Below are 18,401 nucleotides of genomic sequence, written 5' to 3'. Positions count from 1 at the left end.
TATACAAGTTCCGGGCCTGGTATTTTTTATAGCCCTAGGACTGCATAAAAACCCAAGAACATATTCAGGGAAGCAGATAGGAGTTGTTCTCACAAAACCCTCAGGTTTTAGTACTGTCTGCCTTGTGTAAATGCTAAGTAGTATTCTAATTGCTATTATCACCAGGGATTAGATACTACTGGAAGGACAACCTTGGCTGTGGGTGTTCTGTAGGCATTTTCTTTTATTTCCTTAGGGCTCTGGCCTTATATGCTTTTTAGAATTATTATTATTGGGAAACACATTTCAAGACTATATCTGCTTTTTACTTTTGTCTAAAATGTAAGTCACAACTGCAAATCTTTCAAGTGTTCTAACAATTCAGTTTGTGTGCTTCTTACCATATAGATCTGTGCATAGAAACCATAACATACCATGCTGACCATATTTGTCTCCTTGTTTCTTTGTACTCCCCCATCCATCTGTATCCATCTGTTGTCTCTTGTTTTAGATTATAAACTTTTTGGGACAAGGACTGTCTTTTTGTTCCTGATCCATGATAGGAGATTCTAGGTGCAACTGTTCTACTACTAAATAATAATAATAATAATAATAATTAATAATTATCCTGGGGAGAAAAATCTCACTGTGAACTTGTGGTACCATTCAAATCAATGGGAATTTTGCCATTGGCTTCAGCAGGACCAGGGTTTCCCTCAACATTCCTGGGTAGCTTTCAGAACTCTGCCTATGAATGTTAGACATTTTCTTGAAGTGTATGGATTTTGTTGTTTTGCTAAGCACAGTCTATATTTGTAGTACTGTACAAAACACAATGATAAAGAACATGCCTGTCCTAAAGTCTAAAAGGGCAGACATAAGGAACACAGATGGTCTAAGAAACATAGCATAGGGAGTCACTTGTTTTTATTTTAAATGAAATAATCTTTAATTTCCCAATGAAACTAGGTCATATTTTCATAGACCAGATGATATTGCAGTTTTTATTCCAGATTTGAGCTGGGAAAGTAATATTGTACCTGTAATACCTTTACTAGTTTATTTAGCAGATATGTTCAGGGATCTGAATTGGGGTATAACATCACCCCTACAATAACCATTAAATAAACCAAAGTGTGGGCTTATCCTGCAAATCTTTACTCATGCATGTATTTCTTACTCCCATGAGTAAAGCTTTGCAAGATTGTGCCGTATAGCATTAACAAGAATAATTAATTTATTAAATTTATCAATTTATCTGTTATTTTAATTACCCAGCCTCATACAAAATCATTCCATATCGTTCCAGTTCTAATTTCCCAGGAGGTAGTACACTATGCTACAGCACTATAGTTATTTTTGTGTTCCTTCTGAAGCCGATTCTGAATAGAAAGTGTGCTACTCTTGACCTGGTTCCTGCCTGTTGAGATGTCCCTTTAGATCCGTATAGGCAAAGAATCTATATACGGTATGAGACAGAGGATGCTATGAATCTTTTTCTTTCTCTTTCTGTATAAGTGGTCTTAGCTCTGAAGATTTTAATACATTTTTTTCTAGTCAGAACTTCCAAAAGCTTAGAGTCTTACAGATGTATTTCTTTCCAAAAAAGTATTGTTTCTGCACAAACTGGGAAAGATGAAATCATTTATTTCAGTGAATGGGCTGTGAAGGCTGAAGTACAGATAACTATTATGAAGGATTACAGGACCCCAGACTGAAGAACTCCCAAGAAAGAAATTGTTGTAGCCACCTACAGGAGGAAAAGGGGAAATGAACCGAATGTGTACTATATTTGCATATACAAAGTAGATACTGTGTTTTAAAAGTTGTTGTTCATAATTTGCAGACAGGTTATTTTATTTAATTAACTGCAGAATTTGTGAAGCATTTGTTATTGTTAAAGCTATTCTCCTGAACTGCAAGAAGATGAAGATGTTCAGGTGAAAAGCAATTTAAGAGATTTTGCCATAAATTATTGTATTAATTATTATTATGGATTATTTGCATTACAATAGTGTCTAGGAGCCTAGTCATGAAACAGGACCCCATTGTGCCAGGCACTGTAGAAACACGAAACACAAAGACAGTCCCTGTCCCGATGAGCTTACACTCTAACAGGATCTAATTTAACTTGCCAAATAGCCACCACTGTGATAAAGGAATTAAGTCAGATGCTCTACAGTGTTTCCATAGATAACCAGAAATCCTAAAAAGGCCATGTATGAATCCCTGATATAACTGCAGATCAGCTTGACCAGATGATTTCAGGATGATTAACAGAAATCCTATATTTGGAGAAATGACCATGAATTTTAAAATAGTTCAATACTGACTCAAGTAATGTCATCTCAGAAACCTAATAAACTGTAAAAATTTCTATTTGAAGTCTAATATTTCCATATTGCTTCCTTAAGGAGGTTGATTGAATTGGTGATTAACTGAACAAGCCCTGTCTTGATGAGCAAAAAGAGTGTGTATTTTCAATTATTTAAACTCAGTCAGGTTAGTTGAACACTATTGGAAAACCCTAGTAAGATGCAGGTTGGTATGCTTAAAGCTGTGTTAGCTGGCCATGTGCTAGTCTGGAGGGGAAGTCGAGAAGAGATTCCAGATATTTGTGCTCGGTGTTAGAGGTTAGAAGGCCACTGTTGCTAAATTAACATCATCGATTATTATGTTCCCAGCAATTGGGAAGGAGAGAGGATGAGGAGATCAGTTGGATGGCTACTCTGATGCCTGAAGAATTGTGCCCACTAGCTTGAGCAGAGCTAATGCTTGTCTGCATACTGGGGCTGGGAAGCATGCTCTATACTCCAGTGGCTAGCCTGTGCCGTCACTCTTGCCAGAGTGGCCACACATCTATTTTTACTCTCTAGTTCAAGCAGAGCTAGCCCGTGTCTGTCCATTCAGGTTGGGAGGTACACTAATAGTTGTGTAAACATACCCTCAGAGATTTCTGCTATATCTAAACTAGGAGGTGCCTTTGGTACCTGTGTAGTAATAGCAAATTCTGACATTTTCATGTCTTCTTCTGTACCTACATCACAGGCATAATGTGGGAATTAAATAGCTAATATTTGTAAAATACTCTGAGGATGGAAAAGTGTTTAAGTATTTATTATCAAATAGAATAAAGATATTGAATTTCAATGGAACAAATTTTAGAAAAACTGACAATATGTAGGGGAATAGAATAGGAGTAGAAAGGAGATAGAGAAGGGCAACAAAAAGTTTTTGTAAAAGATAAGTTAATGAATATCCAATGTTTATGTGCCATCTAGGAGTCAAAGCAATATCAAGAGGTAATAATGGGGGGGAGGGATAGTTCAGTGGTTTGAGCATTGGCCTGCTAAACCCAGGGTTGTGAATTCAATCCTTGAGGGGGCCATTTAGGGATCTGGGGCAAAAATAAGGGATGGTACTTGGTCCTGCTGTGAAGGCAGGGGACTGGACTCAACAACCTTTCAAGGTCGCTTCCAGTTCTATGAGATAGGTATATCTCCATATTATTATTATAAGAGGTAATAATGTGCAAAATGTACTTTAAGCGAGAGAGTCAAGTGAGGGATAAATAATATTTTTGGCTTGTCAGTTATTTTATTTTTCTCTATTTTCTCTTTGTTTTTTAAGCAAATGTTGAGTTTGTGTCAATTTTAATCCAGACTCATCACCCAGGTACACAAGAGGAATGGAAATCTGGAATGAGGAGGAAAGAAATAGTTTAGCAGATGGTAAGAAACAAAAAGCTACAGCACAGAACCAAAGGCAGACTGTAAAAACGGGTAATATTTCAAGTACGTAACCAAGTAGTCAGTGAGGGAAGCAGTAGGACCTCCTAAAAATGGCAAGTGACATTTATAGACAGAAAGGTAGGCATTGCTTAAGAAAATAAAATAAAAATGAATTCTTTATCTGTGTTTAAAAGGAAGATGAGCAACAAAGACTAGAATTTGACCTAAATTTTCCAGTGGGAATAAAACTAAAAGTGATAAAAAAAAACCCAAAAAAACCCGAAGATCTTGTTAGGAAAGGGGATCTAAAAATTATTGTCCAAAAACTATTAAAATGTCCTGGTTCAGATTTTGAAAAAAGTGGTCAAAGAGGTAGGTAAGTCTTAAATAAATACATTTAATTGGTCAGAGAGAAGGTTATATAATACCTACTCGATCTGGAGAAGATTCAGAAAAACTCTAAACCCTGAATGATTGATATAAGTTGCGAAGATATCAGAAATTCTTAAAAAGCAGAGAACATCTTCAAAATTATGATTAAACTAACCACATCCAGGAATGCATTTACAGCAGGTCATCCCTAATGAAACAAACATTTTTTTTAAAGTAAGCAACAGAAAATTGACACATGGTAAGTTTTTGATATACTTCGTCTTCATTAAATTAGCACAGTAATACACAGTATCTAAATGGCCCCTAAATATGGAAAGAGATAAACTACTTCAGCAGATGAAGAACTGGGTTTTGTAGGAAAGACAAAATAAGTGGAAGCAGATCGTACTGAAAGGAAGTGGGGATGTAACAATGTTCCGAATCAGAACCAATTGCCTTCACTTTATGTTCTATATCAATGACCTCAGAAAGGTGCATGTATTTGGGAGAGAAAATTTACTGCTGATTAACTGCTGGGATGCTTGACATTGGACTATGAGTGCAAAGGAGGAAGCAGATGAGGGGTGGGGTGAGATGGAATTGAGAATTTGTTGGGTCTGCTAGGAGACAAGCAAATAAGTGACTTATGCAATTAACAGTAGAGAAATATGAGGTGAAAATAGAGAAAGGAAATAAACAGTAATCTCAGCACTCATATGCTACAAAATATTCCAGCAGGAGAAACATCTGGGACTCTGGAGGATAGAATGAAAATAAAACCTTTGGCATAATGCTCAATGGCATTAAAAATGATTCTAAGTACAAATACAGAAAGTGGATATTACTTAGAGGGATTTATTTTTAGTACTATGCAAAGGGGTATCAATTTAGCAACAGTCGGACTGTATTTTAAATTGTGTGCAATTCATCTCACCTTATTACAGCAAGATTTTATAGCTATACATACAGGTGGTACAGCAAAGGACTGCAGAAGGCAATAGTCTTATGCAAGCACTCAGGATTTTATTTCTTTCAAAGGCAAAAACTATGTTATAATATGATTATGTTGTTGTTATAAGTGATTGAAACAAAGATTCTAAATATGTTCTGGAGAAACTTGGGCTAAATCCTGCTCTTGGCTCAAAGGTGCAATAAGAGATTCATTTTTGCAAACGGGAGCTGAACATGGACTCAGATTTTATTTGTTTGTTTTTCAAGGGGTAATGAGGAAGATTCAAGGAATAGTCAGAAAGCGGGAGAGCAGACTTTTATATGCAATTTGTATTATGTATAAAGGTGTTGGAATGGATGAACTTTTGCTGTTTTTCATCCTAAAATTTCTTATGATATAAAATGCAGATCTGTGTGTGTTCTTCTGAGTATTTGGGAAGGATTCTAGAGATGAATCAGTGGCGTATAGAGGATTCTGAGGTGGCTATATTTTGATACTACAAGAGTCTGTGCATAAAGGGCTTATAGGAAGGGCCACATTCCACCATTGGATGTACAGATGGGGGATCTCAATGAAATCCCACTGGGATCACTGTGCATGCATCAAAAACTGGAAATTAGCCTTTGTGGAAAATATGATGAATTGTTAAGCTACAAAAGAGCCAGATAAGAAAAGAAAATAATTGGAACTTCTTTAAAAACAGAATGGAACTATTGTAATACCAAGGACTAATTTTAATTTTTTCAGGCAACTGTAATGTGATGCATTTGTTAGCAAAGGGATTAAAAGAAGTTCCATCTATGTTATTCTAATGTTTAATTAATAAATTAGGGGGATTGACATTTGAATAATTATAAAGAAATTGGGATGAGGAAATAAGGAGGGGTCTGTTAAGAAGGAGAGTGTTCTTTCTGAGTTAAAGTAATTTTGACATTAAACTCAAAGGCCACACTGATCATTCAGTGTAGAATATAAAACCAATTTTCTATGTAGAGCATGAAATAATCACATTGGTTCATTCATCAAAAGTGTGATCTGGCTGATCAAAATTGAGTGATAACAGGGTTTGTCTATTTTCTTCATTTCCAGCTCTCTGGATTCTTATAGGCTAGTGCAACATTTCTGGGTGCTGGAAGGGGGTTTAAAACTAATAATCTGTTTCGCATGAGTCTCCTAAGTCCCAATATAATATGTTTGAGCCAATGGTAGGGAATGGAAGAAGGGCCATGTAGTGATACTGATTTAGTACATTCCAGTTTTCATATGTCAAAGTCCTAAAATCACTTTCAAAATTATTGAAGATTTGAGTGAACTGAAAATCTCAGTCTGCACTTCTGTGAGACTGATCAGAACCAGTAATGTGAAAAATTAATGTATATCAGCAAGAAACAGAGTTTAAAATGAAATGTTTATAGTAAAATTAGCTACATGACTTCTTTAAGGTTTAACTCTGAAGCACTGCAATTCTGAGAGAGTCAAATCAAATATTTCATTTAGGCTATATATCAAAGTTTTAGTGGATTGAGGAAAGTTGTACATGTACATGGATTGGTTTGGTGCAGTCCCACAAATCATATTTTGTGGGATGCAGTGGACCGTAAAATTGGAAAATAGGTACTATTACTGCATTCAATGAATGCAAACCTATATGAGGAGACTTAATGTTCCTGTCTGGAGTGTGGAGCATTTAAGAGGATAGATTTTTAATAGCACTTATTATACTTTTATATAATTTCTGCCGCATCCAAAAAAAAAACTTCTGTCAAATGCAATACAAATAGCTTTGTTGTTTAGAGAAGCCAATAAATGGAATGTGTAGAATTTTTGAAAGATAGGAAAAATTCCTTCAAAAATGCCTGGGAGCAAGAAAATCAAAGAAACTGTAGTTGCTACAAAATGAGAACAAAGGAAAGACCCATTTGAGATTACAGGCTAGTCAACATAATGTATACCAAGTGCACTTGTACACTCATTTGAAGTAGGTTGTAGGCTGGCCTATTTGTCACAGCTTAAAAAAGTAAAATCAATTGTAAGAAATATCATAATTATATGTATTTAGCTTTATCATGGAGAAGGCTGTAAAATCTCATGAAAATGAGAGAAATATTTGTATTTAAACAATCCGAATAACAAAAAATATTTAAATGTTTCCCCACACTCTGTTCTCAACTAATGGCTCTGATACATACAAGTGAATAATGTACATCTCTAAACTGTCCCCCTCCTACACTGGCTTATTTACTGAGCAGCATACTTTCCATGTGGATACTAGGTATTACTTTTTAGTGACACTATTGGTCTCTCTAAGGGGTAATAAAGTGTCAGCAAAGGAAGAGTTAGATATGGCTTTGGAGTTTAGGGATCTGCAATGTGAATGGAGAGATCTAACACCCTGACTCTCAGACAGTCAACAAACCAGTTGTAGGATGGTGAGGTAAGTCATAGTACTACAAGAGTGTGGGGAGGCTGAGATGTACCCAGTCAAAGCAATACAGACTTGCCTAGTCTGGAGGCTGCTGGTGCTAGGGCACTCTTCCTCTCTCCCCCCCCCCCCCCCACCCAGGGAAGAGAGTTACTTCAGAAAATGAAATTTCAGTTCATGGTAATCTCAATGAGTGCCTATTCTTGAAGTTCCCCTGGTGAACTGGGATCCTATTTGTTCCAGACTGGAGTGGTTATATCCATGTCACATCTTGGAGTAGGAGCTCAGTGGGTTATTCCCATCAATGGTGCCACCCAAATGAATAAAAGAGGCCTCTGTTGGGGAGGACAGTTCAGTGGCTATGTCCTAAATTCTTCCTGTTTATCTCTTTTTTCAGGCTCAAATGAATGGGTCAAAGGAGTTGGAGTGGCTGGAGTCAGGTCCTTTTCCCGGGGGTAATTGTAACCTGGTTTGAGAAGCTGCATACACAGAGCCTTTGTGAATAGACAAGGCCATACGAGAGGGGTAAATCTAAACTATGTGAGTGGAAAAGGCGGCTGACTGCTTATCATGAAATTACATATCCACTGCTAGAGTTATTCCAGGAAGAGGCAGCAGACTCTCCAACTAACGAGTGGATCTGACTGTGGATACTATTAAAGAAGGGATGAGTAACAATCTGGGAATCCCGTACTGGCGTGGGGAAGTCAACCAAGTAAATTGCTGGTGCCTCCTAGTGGCAGGTGCCCAGTGAAGGTACTCATTTAATAGAGGCACTGGTTCCCTGATAAACCAGAATTGGAAGCAGATTAGGAGAAGACATTTCCTAAAGATTGGGGAATGGGTTGGGACTCCTAATGGCTGGTACAGTTAGGAGACAACTCCCTCTCCCCTACCCCCTTAATGGTCAAATGAGGGACGGTAGTGGGGTCCCAGGATTGGTGCTGGGACCTGGTTAGCAGGGTTGGGGGGCTAGCAGTAGTTTTGCTCCAGGTGTTAAAGAGTATAAAGGAAGGATGAACCGCTCTGGATGAGTTATTACTGGATAGTTCCCAGATGTGTTAGTAATAAAGCTGAGGCCTAGTTAAACCATATTCCTGTTGTCTTGTCTTCCTACTCTGTCAAACCCATCAAAGGCTTGCCCCAAACACAACAGGGAGTACGTAGTAATGCTAACTCTAACATCTTAAGCTACCATAGAAAGCAGTAAGACAGCCACATGACTTGGGGATATGGGATCATGTCACATACAGTGCCTGCTTCCTGACCCTCTATTCTGGCTGGCTATTTCTGTTTTTCTGCACACACTGTGGAAGGCACAAAGCTGGTGTGGAAGAGCTAGCAGCTATGCTGTGTGAGAAGTAAACCACATGTCTGCCTTTCCTGTCTGTGCTGTCCCCAGGGCTTGATTTGTATGCAGTTACTATTCATTTGCTTCCCTCAATGCTGTGCGTGGGAGTAGAGTTCTCCTGTGTCAATATACGGCAATCTTGATTGCTAAAGATATCAAACTTTATTAAGATATCCCCCCTTTATAAATTAAAAACTTTTTTTTACATTTAACACTATTATAAATGCTGGAGGAGGGGCAGGGTTTGGGGTAGAGGCTGACCGCTCGCAACACCCCCATGTTATAACCTTGCGACCCCGAGGGGTCACGACCCTCAGTTTGAGAACCTCTGATCTAAGGTGCTGGTCAGCTGAGGGTGAGCACCTCTCAAGATCCAGTCCATAGCTGGACTAAAGTCCATAGCAGGGATACACAGATTGATATATTCTTTAGTGCAACAAGACCCTATCACCATCTATTGTTTATATCATATAGAAGCATGTTTGATCCCAAGTGACATATGTGTATGAATTGCAACATTATTGTAATGGCATTATTTTTGGCTTATTAATTTTTTTATACTATAGGTAAGGACAATTTATCTTATTCAACTTTTCTTTGATTTTAAAGAGACATTGTTAGCTGAATTTGGCCTCAAGTGTACATTTTTGTAAAAACAACCTTTTACAAACTCTCAGACCTTTGACATGTTTTCATGCACTAAAAGACAATCCAACAGAAAGTTGGTTTTAAGAATTTTGCTATCTAAACATTGTACCTTATATAACCTAAATGTGGAACTGGCTTAAATGATCTTTATGTCCAAGCTTGAGAGATAGCGTGCTCAAAGTGGGGGCATCACAAGGGTTCACAGACCTAGCAAAATAAATAAAAAAACAAATAAATAAAAATCAAGCCATGTTGCAGAGGGCAGCACTTAAGAACTGCCTTACCAAAGTTATTGCTCCCAGATTAATATTAGTTCCCACCACAACCACTTATTTCAGGCCATAAAGAGTCAAAAGGCAGCTGGATTTTAAAAATTCTTTCAGCTTAAATATTTTAGTGTTGCTGGTGACATGTTTGTTTAAAATGCACTAAACTTACAATGTCCCAATAAAAATGGATTAATAGGACTGATCATAAACAGTTTACAAAAGTGTATACATCTTTGCATTTCAGCAAACACACACTAACATTTTATAATTCTTAATTTCTCTCTTTTGAATACTGGTTCTATAACATTTATTAAAAATTGTTTTGCGGTGTCATGTGACTGTTGTGTACCATGCTTTGGTGTCACCTGACCTATTTTTGCATTCTGAAACCCTGAAAACAGTGTGATGTACATGACCTATTTTATTTCCGCACAAACCAAACAAGATTACTAGTCTCTTACAGTTTTACAATATGTTATGTACAAAACTTAGTAAAATGGAAGGAGGTCACTTTTTTGATACAGTACAGAGTTTGCTGTTTGATTCCTACTTAGGGTATAAAAGTCCATGCTTATATTATTTCATGTGTAAGAGAGTGGATACTCCTTTTTAAGGGAAAACTTCTGTTTAGATGATTAAATGATATATCTCTGAGATCTGAATGCTAAAATAAGTTCTCACAGTTCGCTGGAGCAATGACCTGGAAAAGGGGAAAAGAAGATATTTTAATAAAGAAACAGTGGTTAAATGCTACATGGCTAATAACCCCTGTTATCTCTAATTAGTTTCTAAGAGTTCGCATGGATTTCTGACACAATAATGGTATACTGCATGAGTGGAATGCATCAATAACAGGTGAGTGAGTATGATTTATTTCTGCAGCTTCCCCTTGTTGAATAATCAAACACACTGAATGGCAGATGTATAGAAAATATGAGTAAATCATGGAAGTCTGTACATTGTTGAGATTGTAAAAGCTCCACTTTAAATTATATTTAGACATTTTCCATTAGCATTTTCTCCATATGATTGTATGTCTGCACCCATCTGGAACTAATTTGAAAATCAGAGGTTAATGGTCACAAAAGATGACTTGTACCAATTACATGGAATATTTATAAGTTCAGTCTCAATGCCAGTTCCCACTTTAAATGTTGTTTTCACTTGTCTGGCAGTGACTCCAATAATTGTTTTAACTGTTACATTGTTAACATATAATTAACATAGAATCCAGCTACAGTAATGGCATTTTTGAAAATTGCTGTTTGACAGAGAATCCCTATTCACTATAATAGTATATTCCTTTAAAATACTAAGAAAATATAGATTGTTTCAGAAACAATAACAAAAGTTATTATAAGACCTCTGTATGGGGATTTATCACCCCTTTGAAGTTCCTATAGTGAGACTTCCTGACATCATTAAATTATATAGTGTGACAGGGTCAGGCCAGATGGCTATAGGAGAGTAATAGAAGGCAGATATATTAGCCCCAGGTTAAGTAGGTCCCTTTTCCCTGGGTTAGGTAATAGGGAAGGTTCCAGAACAATCAGGAACCTTCTGGAGACAATTAAGACAGACAGGCTGATTAGAACACCTGCAGCCAATCAAGAAGCTGCTAGAATCAATTAAGGCAGGCTAATCAGGGCACCTGGGTTTAAAAAGGAGCTCACTTCAGTTTGTGGTGTGCGTGTAAGGAGCTGGGAGCAAGAGGTGCTAGAAACTGAGAGTGAGAACGCATACTGTTGGAGGACTGAGGTGTACAAGTGTTATCAGACATCAGGAGGAAGGTCCTATGGTGAGGATAAAGAAGGTGTTGGGAGGAGGCCATGGGGAAGTAGCCCAGGGAGGAGGAGTTGTTGCACAGCTGTTCCAGGAGCATTCTAAACAGCTGCATTCCACAGGGCCCTGGGCTGGAACCCGGAGTATAGGGCTGGCCTGGGTTCCCCCCAAACCTCCCAACTCCTGGTCAGACACAGGAGGAGTTGACCTGGACTGTGGGCTCATGAAAAAGGCCAAACTGAGGGCTGCTGAGAAGCTCCAAGGCGAGCAAATCCGCCAATAAGCACAAGACCCACCAAGGTAGAGGAGGAAGTTTGTCACAATAGTGTCTGTATTTGTATATATGCAACATTGTTGTGTTGTTTGTTTTTTAAAAGGCAGACCATTCTCATTCCATTAAAAGAAGTTTTCTCCAAAGTGAGCTCTCTCAGGCTGCAAATTAATTGTGTGCAAGGGTTAACTTAAAAGTTAAAGTCACAGTGACCACAGGTTGTTTCTTTTTTACAGGAATTGTATGACTGTCTTGAGTGTTTGTTTGAAGTCTCACTGATGGAAAGTGCTTTTTGTTTGTTGTTTAATTTTTTGGTTTAAAAGATGTTTGTTTAGAGAAAATATTCTGGAGAGATCCCCTTGATCAAAGCATGGGTGATTGTCTTTCCATTGGCCCTGATCAAAGTATGTGCTCTGTGTCTACATCTCAACAAATAGAGTGTCTCAGGAAGATGTTGGCCCACATGAGAGGATGTCATAAAGGCTTTCACTAACCTTTCATTTCAGTTACCCTTCCACATATATAATCCAGTTATAAATTCCCTCAAAGTAGCAACCAGAACTTTTGCTCTCACCTATGTGAGTGTAGGTGGGTAAACCAAAAGGATATGTGAATGGCATTCACATGCTTTGTTTTGCCCAGGTGTTGAAAGCATCATTGGTGTGATGCTCTTAGGGGAGAACTGATTAATGGAGATCATTCCAAGGTAAGGTTCTCAAATTTGGTTTTCTGCTTAGCAACATATTGTACTGTATGTTGGGCCAATGGGAAGTAAGAAGACTAAATCCTAGATAGAATTAAAGGTGTGTCATTAGAGGTTAGGGATAATGCACAATACATAATTTGTCAGATTTAGCCTCTTTCTGTGCATGTGGAATATCTACAAGCAGATTTGGGTTTCCTGGATATTATTAATTATTCAAATGTAATAAATGAATATCTTTTTAACATTGTTTTACACTGAGCATTAACTGTGAATATTCAAAATTTGAGCTGTGGCACTGTGATGTGATTGGCCAGAAAGGTCATGTAGTATTAAGCGTATCATCAAATTAAATAGAAAATCATATTCCTGGCTGTAGAATTATATAGGAAGGTTAACAATATATAAAAAAGAATATCAGTGTCTACCGCATCTTATACAGTTTTAGAATTGTATCCACAGAAAATCTACTGAATTTCTATTTAACCCTTATTAAATTCTGTAGAACTTTCCCATAAGGGCTGTCATTTCCATCTAAGAAAACCCACAGAAACAAAACACACAAAACAGAAGAAAACCACCAAAAACCCTCCAGCACATCTACATCATCTACTACAGAACTATTGAATTAATAATACAATATTGAAGAATGCTGTAATATCAACAATCATTTATAAATGAGCACAATAGGACAAATTTCACCCTCATGCATCTCTCTTAACTATTATTTTATAGTTGATTATATTCTAATAAACTACCACATTTAGGCCCCAATCCAGAAAACAAATACATGCTTAAATTTACCCACATCAATGGTCTCATTGAAATTAATGGAATCATACATGTTAATAAAGTTAAGCACCTACTTAAATGTTTGCAGAATCTGGCCTTATCTTTACTCTTCCTTTCTTAAGGGGAAAGGTTGCACTCACTGAAGTCTTCAACTTTCATGAGTCCTTTTTCCTTATTCCCTACTAAGCTTTAAATTTGTATCTTTCAACTTTACCCTAGTGGGGACAAGTTACTTAAAGTATTTTTCAAGGTTAAATGATTTAATAAGGGGACTTCTCTGGACCTCTCAAATCTATGAAGCCCAGGGCTCTAATATTATTGCTCAGCAGGGGTTCAAGAATGGTTTGGATTTTACTTTAATTTACATTTGCCTAGCTTCTAAAATGTAGATGACAAAGAATGTCAGCAATATGATAGATAGTGATGTCAATGGTCAACAAAAAAAATGGATCTCTCTTTAGATAGAAGAGAATTTAAGATAAGTCTAAATAGATGGGCTAGTAGCAAAAAACTATAGTCTCTGAGTTTGGAAAAAACTTTTGTGGGCAATGGTACTCAAACCTTTCGTGTTGATTATTCTTTCAAACAGTGCAAGAATGATTTTCCATTTACCCAGCAAACATAAGGTTAATTATCTCAAAGAAAAAACACAGTATGTAACCACTATATTTCATTCTGTTAAAAAGTATATCAAGATTTATTGAACTAGAAGATATTTATCATTTTGTTTATATCAAACCTTTAGATTTGGCAATCTTACTAATGACTTGGGGAAATATGAGATGCGCTTTTTTTTTTAATCCAGAGAGGTTGAATTGTGTTGGCTTGAGGTATTTCTAATACATTTTCTTGGCAAGTCACATTAGCATAATCTTATATACCCTTCAAGGTTCAAGGAGGAGTTCAATACATTTAAATGTAAACAGCTTCCCATTAAAATATATATCTTGGAGGAAATCTTGCAGGATCAACACTGCTGAGTAGCTCCCGAAGGATATATAAGTATGCACTTTTTTCCAGAGCACTAGACTTGTTGTATGATGGCACAGTTCCTTGCCCTTTCAAAACAGGAGCCTCAAATGGATTAATAAGGCATGGAAACCAGAAGTCTGTCATACAGAGTTGGGCTATTTTCATCACAGGCCATAGAACACAGTTAACCTCCATTATCATCAACAGCTTACAAACCACACTGGATGGTCGGAGAGAATCAGATTAAATTTGTCAAACTACAGTGAACATTGGCTTAAGTGCAATGATGGGCCTGCAACTAGTAACCTCTTGCAAGCTTGAGAATTAACTCCATTTCCTTACCATACTTTTCCTCCATCACACAGGATTTGTTAAAGCATAATACTGTAGAGATGCACATGACAGCTTGGCTGCTCATATGCATTTTTTTTTAAAAGCATCAACTGGTAGATGCACAAATAGTTATGTATTTGTACACAGATGCAATATAAGAGGAAAGAGGAAAATAATCAAGGTACATAGAGTATGAGAAAGCTGGTGCTACCTCTTACAGGAGTGTTCTATATCTGTGTATTTGCAAATAACTAATAGGTAAGGTGTTGCTGGTACATGATGCTCAAGAATATGTAGCATGGTTTATGAGTTTATTGGTTCTGTAGGATGAATATAATTTGTTGTACACAGCAAATGGCTTCCTCTGGCAGCTCTCAACACTAACAGACATTTGTTAAGCCCATGATACTCTATGGCCTCTGTGCCATCCCACCCACCCCAGGATCCCTCATCTTGGCCCTATGACCTTTGCTCCTCTCCTAATTTTCTCATTTTTGCCCCTCCCCCACAATCATTTGCCTACTGGGCTCAGTCATTCCTCCCGAACATTTGAGGGGATGGAACTTTAGGTTTGGGCCGCTTAGGCCCACCTACACCAATATGTGCAATAGGTACTCTAATTTGTCACCTGTTTTCCAAATTCTTCCCACTGTGGGAAACCTGCATCGATGTCAGGAATCTGATTCTGAGCTACAGCACTTTCTCTGTGGGGAGTAGTGGGGTTAGCATATGCCATAACGACAAATAGGAGGAGTTCCATTGGCATAAATCAGACAGTGGTATAGTGTTCTGAGCTCCAAATAGATCCTGGGTTACTTATGAAAGGGTACCTCACCTATACTGAGGCCCAGAAAGTCTCATGCTCAGTCCCCCAACCATTTGTCAGTGTCTCCTTGCTGGCCATTGCCCTGAATTTTTTACGATTATGCTTGTTCACTCAGTAAAGGGGTCACGAGAAGATAATGGTGGGGAATCAACATGAGGCTTAACAAGGATAGATATTATGTCGAAGAGGGCAAGCATCCAAATACACAGTCCAGTGAACCTGAGGAAAATCATCTATGATTGAGAAAAGGGGCAGAACTCCTGTTCAATGGATCCTCCTCTTGTCATGTTTGCCCCAATGCTATGATCTCTAGCATCCAGAGAAACGAGCTGACTCTTCCACCAATAAGTGCCATTTTTCTGAGGATTTATTTCTGCATCTCTATCAGGTGCACAGTTGCACAGTTTCCCAGTTTGTTTCATCTTTGTCAGCTTGTATAATGTAACAGGGTAGTCTTTTGAGCAGCCATGGGCAAACCCCCTAACGGCCAAGGGTTCTGGTATTGTAATCTATAGAGTGAGCACATGACTGGGAGGGGTTGTGTGACCACATGCTGAAAGCAGGTCTGATCCAAAAGAGGCAGCCTTCTCTTAAGAGATATATCAGGTTCTAGCAAGACCTTGGTTTAGGGCTCTCCACAGAGGCCCAAGGAAGAGGCCTGGAGAAGAACAGCGGTTTGGAAAAGTGCTGGGAAATGGCTGGCAAGATGGCCTGAATAGAGACAATAATTCTAAGCAGTGGCTCTCTCTGTACTTTAAAATAGCAGGACCTGTAGAAGGCTGACGGTATGAGCCCTCATGATATCACCTAGAGGATGGTGAGAACACCTCTGTGACCCAGAGATAAAGGAATTTGAAGAGCCAAGGAACTATTTAATCTGTAATACAGTTGGTTGAAGTTGGATTTATAAGATGAAGGTTGTGGCCCAGGGAGCCCTCGGACGTATTTTGCTTTGTGTTGGGAGTCATGTTACAATAGAAGAAGAGGATGTCTTAGTGTGGCTGGAGGGCCAAAGCACAAAAAATCACAAGCTACCACAAGAGCAAGGGAAAACTGAGAGTGGACATGTCTCTATGCAGGGGATTAGTAAATTCTATCTTCACATAATTTGTATATTAATTTTGTCTGTAAATCTCCTTATCTCTTAATAAAAAGGGAATAAGATGAGTTACAGGAGAACTGACTAAACAAACTAACAGCTGCATCAATGGAAATCAGTGGGGCTCTAGGTCTGTGCTACTGATCTGATTTCAAGATTGTTTCCAAAGGCCCCAGTCCTGAAAACACTTACTATGTGCCTAACTTTATGTCCTTGAATAGTGTACCATTGGAGTCAGAGATTATTCATGTGCATAAAATTCAACAGGTGGGTGCATGTTTCCAGGATTGGGACCTCAATCAAAAAAGTATTTGTTTTATATTGGTGAGATTTAATTTTAAAATCAATAGATACCTTTAAAAAATTTAATAGGATGAGACTTTGTCAGATTTATTTCGCAGGAATGACTGAACTGTAAACAAGTGAAGAAATGGTGCTTCTAATGGAAGTACTGATATGACCTTCAGTATCAAATTACAGAAAGCCCCCTCGCCTATGGGCATCTGACAACCTGATTTACAGATTTATTAGGAAGTCACAGACAGACTGGATTTCCAAGCCCATTGTAGTTTTCTAATTTACTAGATACAATCCGATAGCTTACACCACCTATTTCCACTGTCCAAATAAGAGTACAACACAATAAATGTTTGGCATGTGGAAAAGATGGTCCAAATTAGTAATGTAGTGCAGTTACATTAGCTATCTTTCTTTACTGTGGTTTTTGTATAGTGTATTTCAGTCAATAACAAGTGCTGTTTTGACTGCCATCCAGAATGATTCTTAGTTTTTGACCTCTGCTCTCATTCCCAAAGCTGATGTCATGAGCAGAAAATAAATTGTCCAATGATCTGGCACCAGCAGTCTCCTCTTGAGAGTTAAATAAACCAAGAATATTCTATTCTTAATTCAATTTGGATTTTTTTCCATTTGAGTTCAGTGAATGTACAAATGCATTGCTTTCCCCTGTTCAGTTGTATATTGTTTTATTATGTCATTAGCACTACAGATGGAACTTTTGAAAATGTCTTGATCTATATTGTTCTTCAGTCCAAGGGCAATATAACAATTAGGGAGCTGATATAAGTTTTAAAAGAGCCCAAAACTTAAACTATTCTCAAATGGTTTGTATCCGAAACAATGCTTTATTCATTTTCTACAGGCTGTTTCCTATTCTTTGCAACTGTGAAGGAAAAAGAGTACATTCTTCTATCTACAACAAATATACAATAGAAAACATTATTTTGATAAGGTAAACTATAGGATAACAAACTTTAATAACGATGGTGACCATCACAAAAGCCTCCCCCCTCCCAAAAAAAAGGGGGGAAAGTTAGCCACACATAAACAGCTTAACAACATTATTTAAAGAAATTACATTCAAAGGCATCATTCCTATAGTCCTTCTGTACCTTAAATTCGTTTTGATTTCAATACGAGTTATGCACATGGAACCATTGTATGATCTATTCTTACCTTGATTACTCAACTCTGCTATCTGAAATGGCTATCCAACACAGGATTATGTCCTCTGACGTCAATTAATTCCATTACAATTCCCTTTAACCCAAATTCACTTAATCTCCAGAGACATTTGGATATCTGGGGCAACATTTATTACGTTATATAGCTGAAAAAATAAAGTTTAAATCAAATTTAATGTGATAAATCCAATTCACTGTATTCACAACATTCATACTGATGATTCCTCATACGACACATCTTTTAAAAACAATCAGAATAATTCAGGTCCATATAACAGAATGAAGCAGCTCTACTCTGAATCCTGCAGCAGAGTTAAAATGCATGCTGAACTCTCCTGCAGCCTGATCACATACAGGTGGAGAGGTTTGGGGTGGTTAAGGTAATAAGTAATGGCTCCTGACCAAGGGCAATGAG

At 37.6% G+C, this 18,401-nt stretch overlaps 1 long non-coding RNA gene across 2 annotated transcripts in view; it reads left to right on the top strand.

Annotated features, from left to right (window-relative positions):
• The window catches only part of LOC311525751, a 280,572-nt gene that overhangs the window by 54,984 nt on the left and 207,187 nt on the right, over positions 1-18,401 (top strand). The window contains exon 2 of one of the 2 annotated variants that reach the window (XR_014712857.1): positions 7,854-7,996. The exons of the other annotated variant lie outside the window; for it this stretch is intronic. This is a non-coding gene — a long non-coding RNA (uncharacterized lncRNA). The remainder of the gene's footprint in view (positions 1-7,853; positions 7,997-18,401) is intronic. 2 annotated transcript variants of the gene reach the window in all.

Source organism: Lepidochelys olivacea (assembly GCF_965140295.1).
Source record: "Lepidochelys olivacea isolate rLepOli2 genome assembly, chromosome: 9".
NCBI classification, from domain to species: Eukaryota; Metazoa; Chordata; order Testudines; family Cheloniidae; genus Lepidochelys; species Lepidochelys olivacea.
This window is presented reverse-complemented; position numbering and strand designations above follow the sequence as displayed.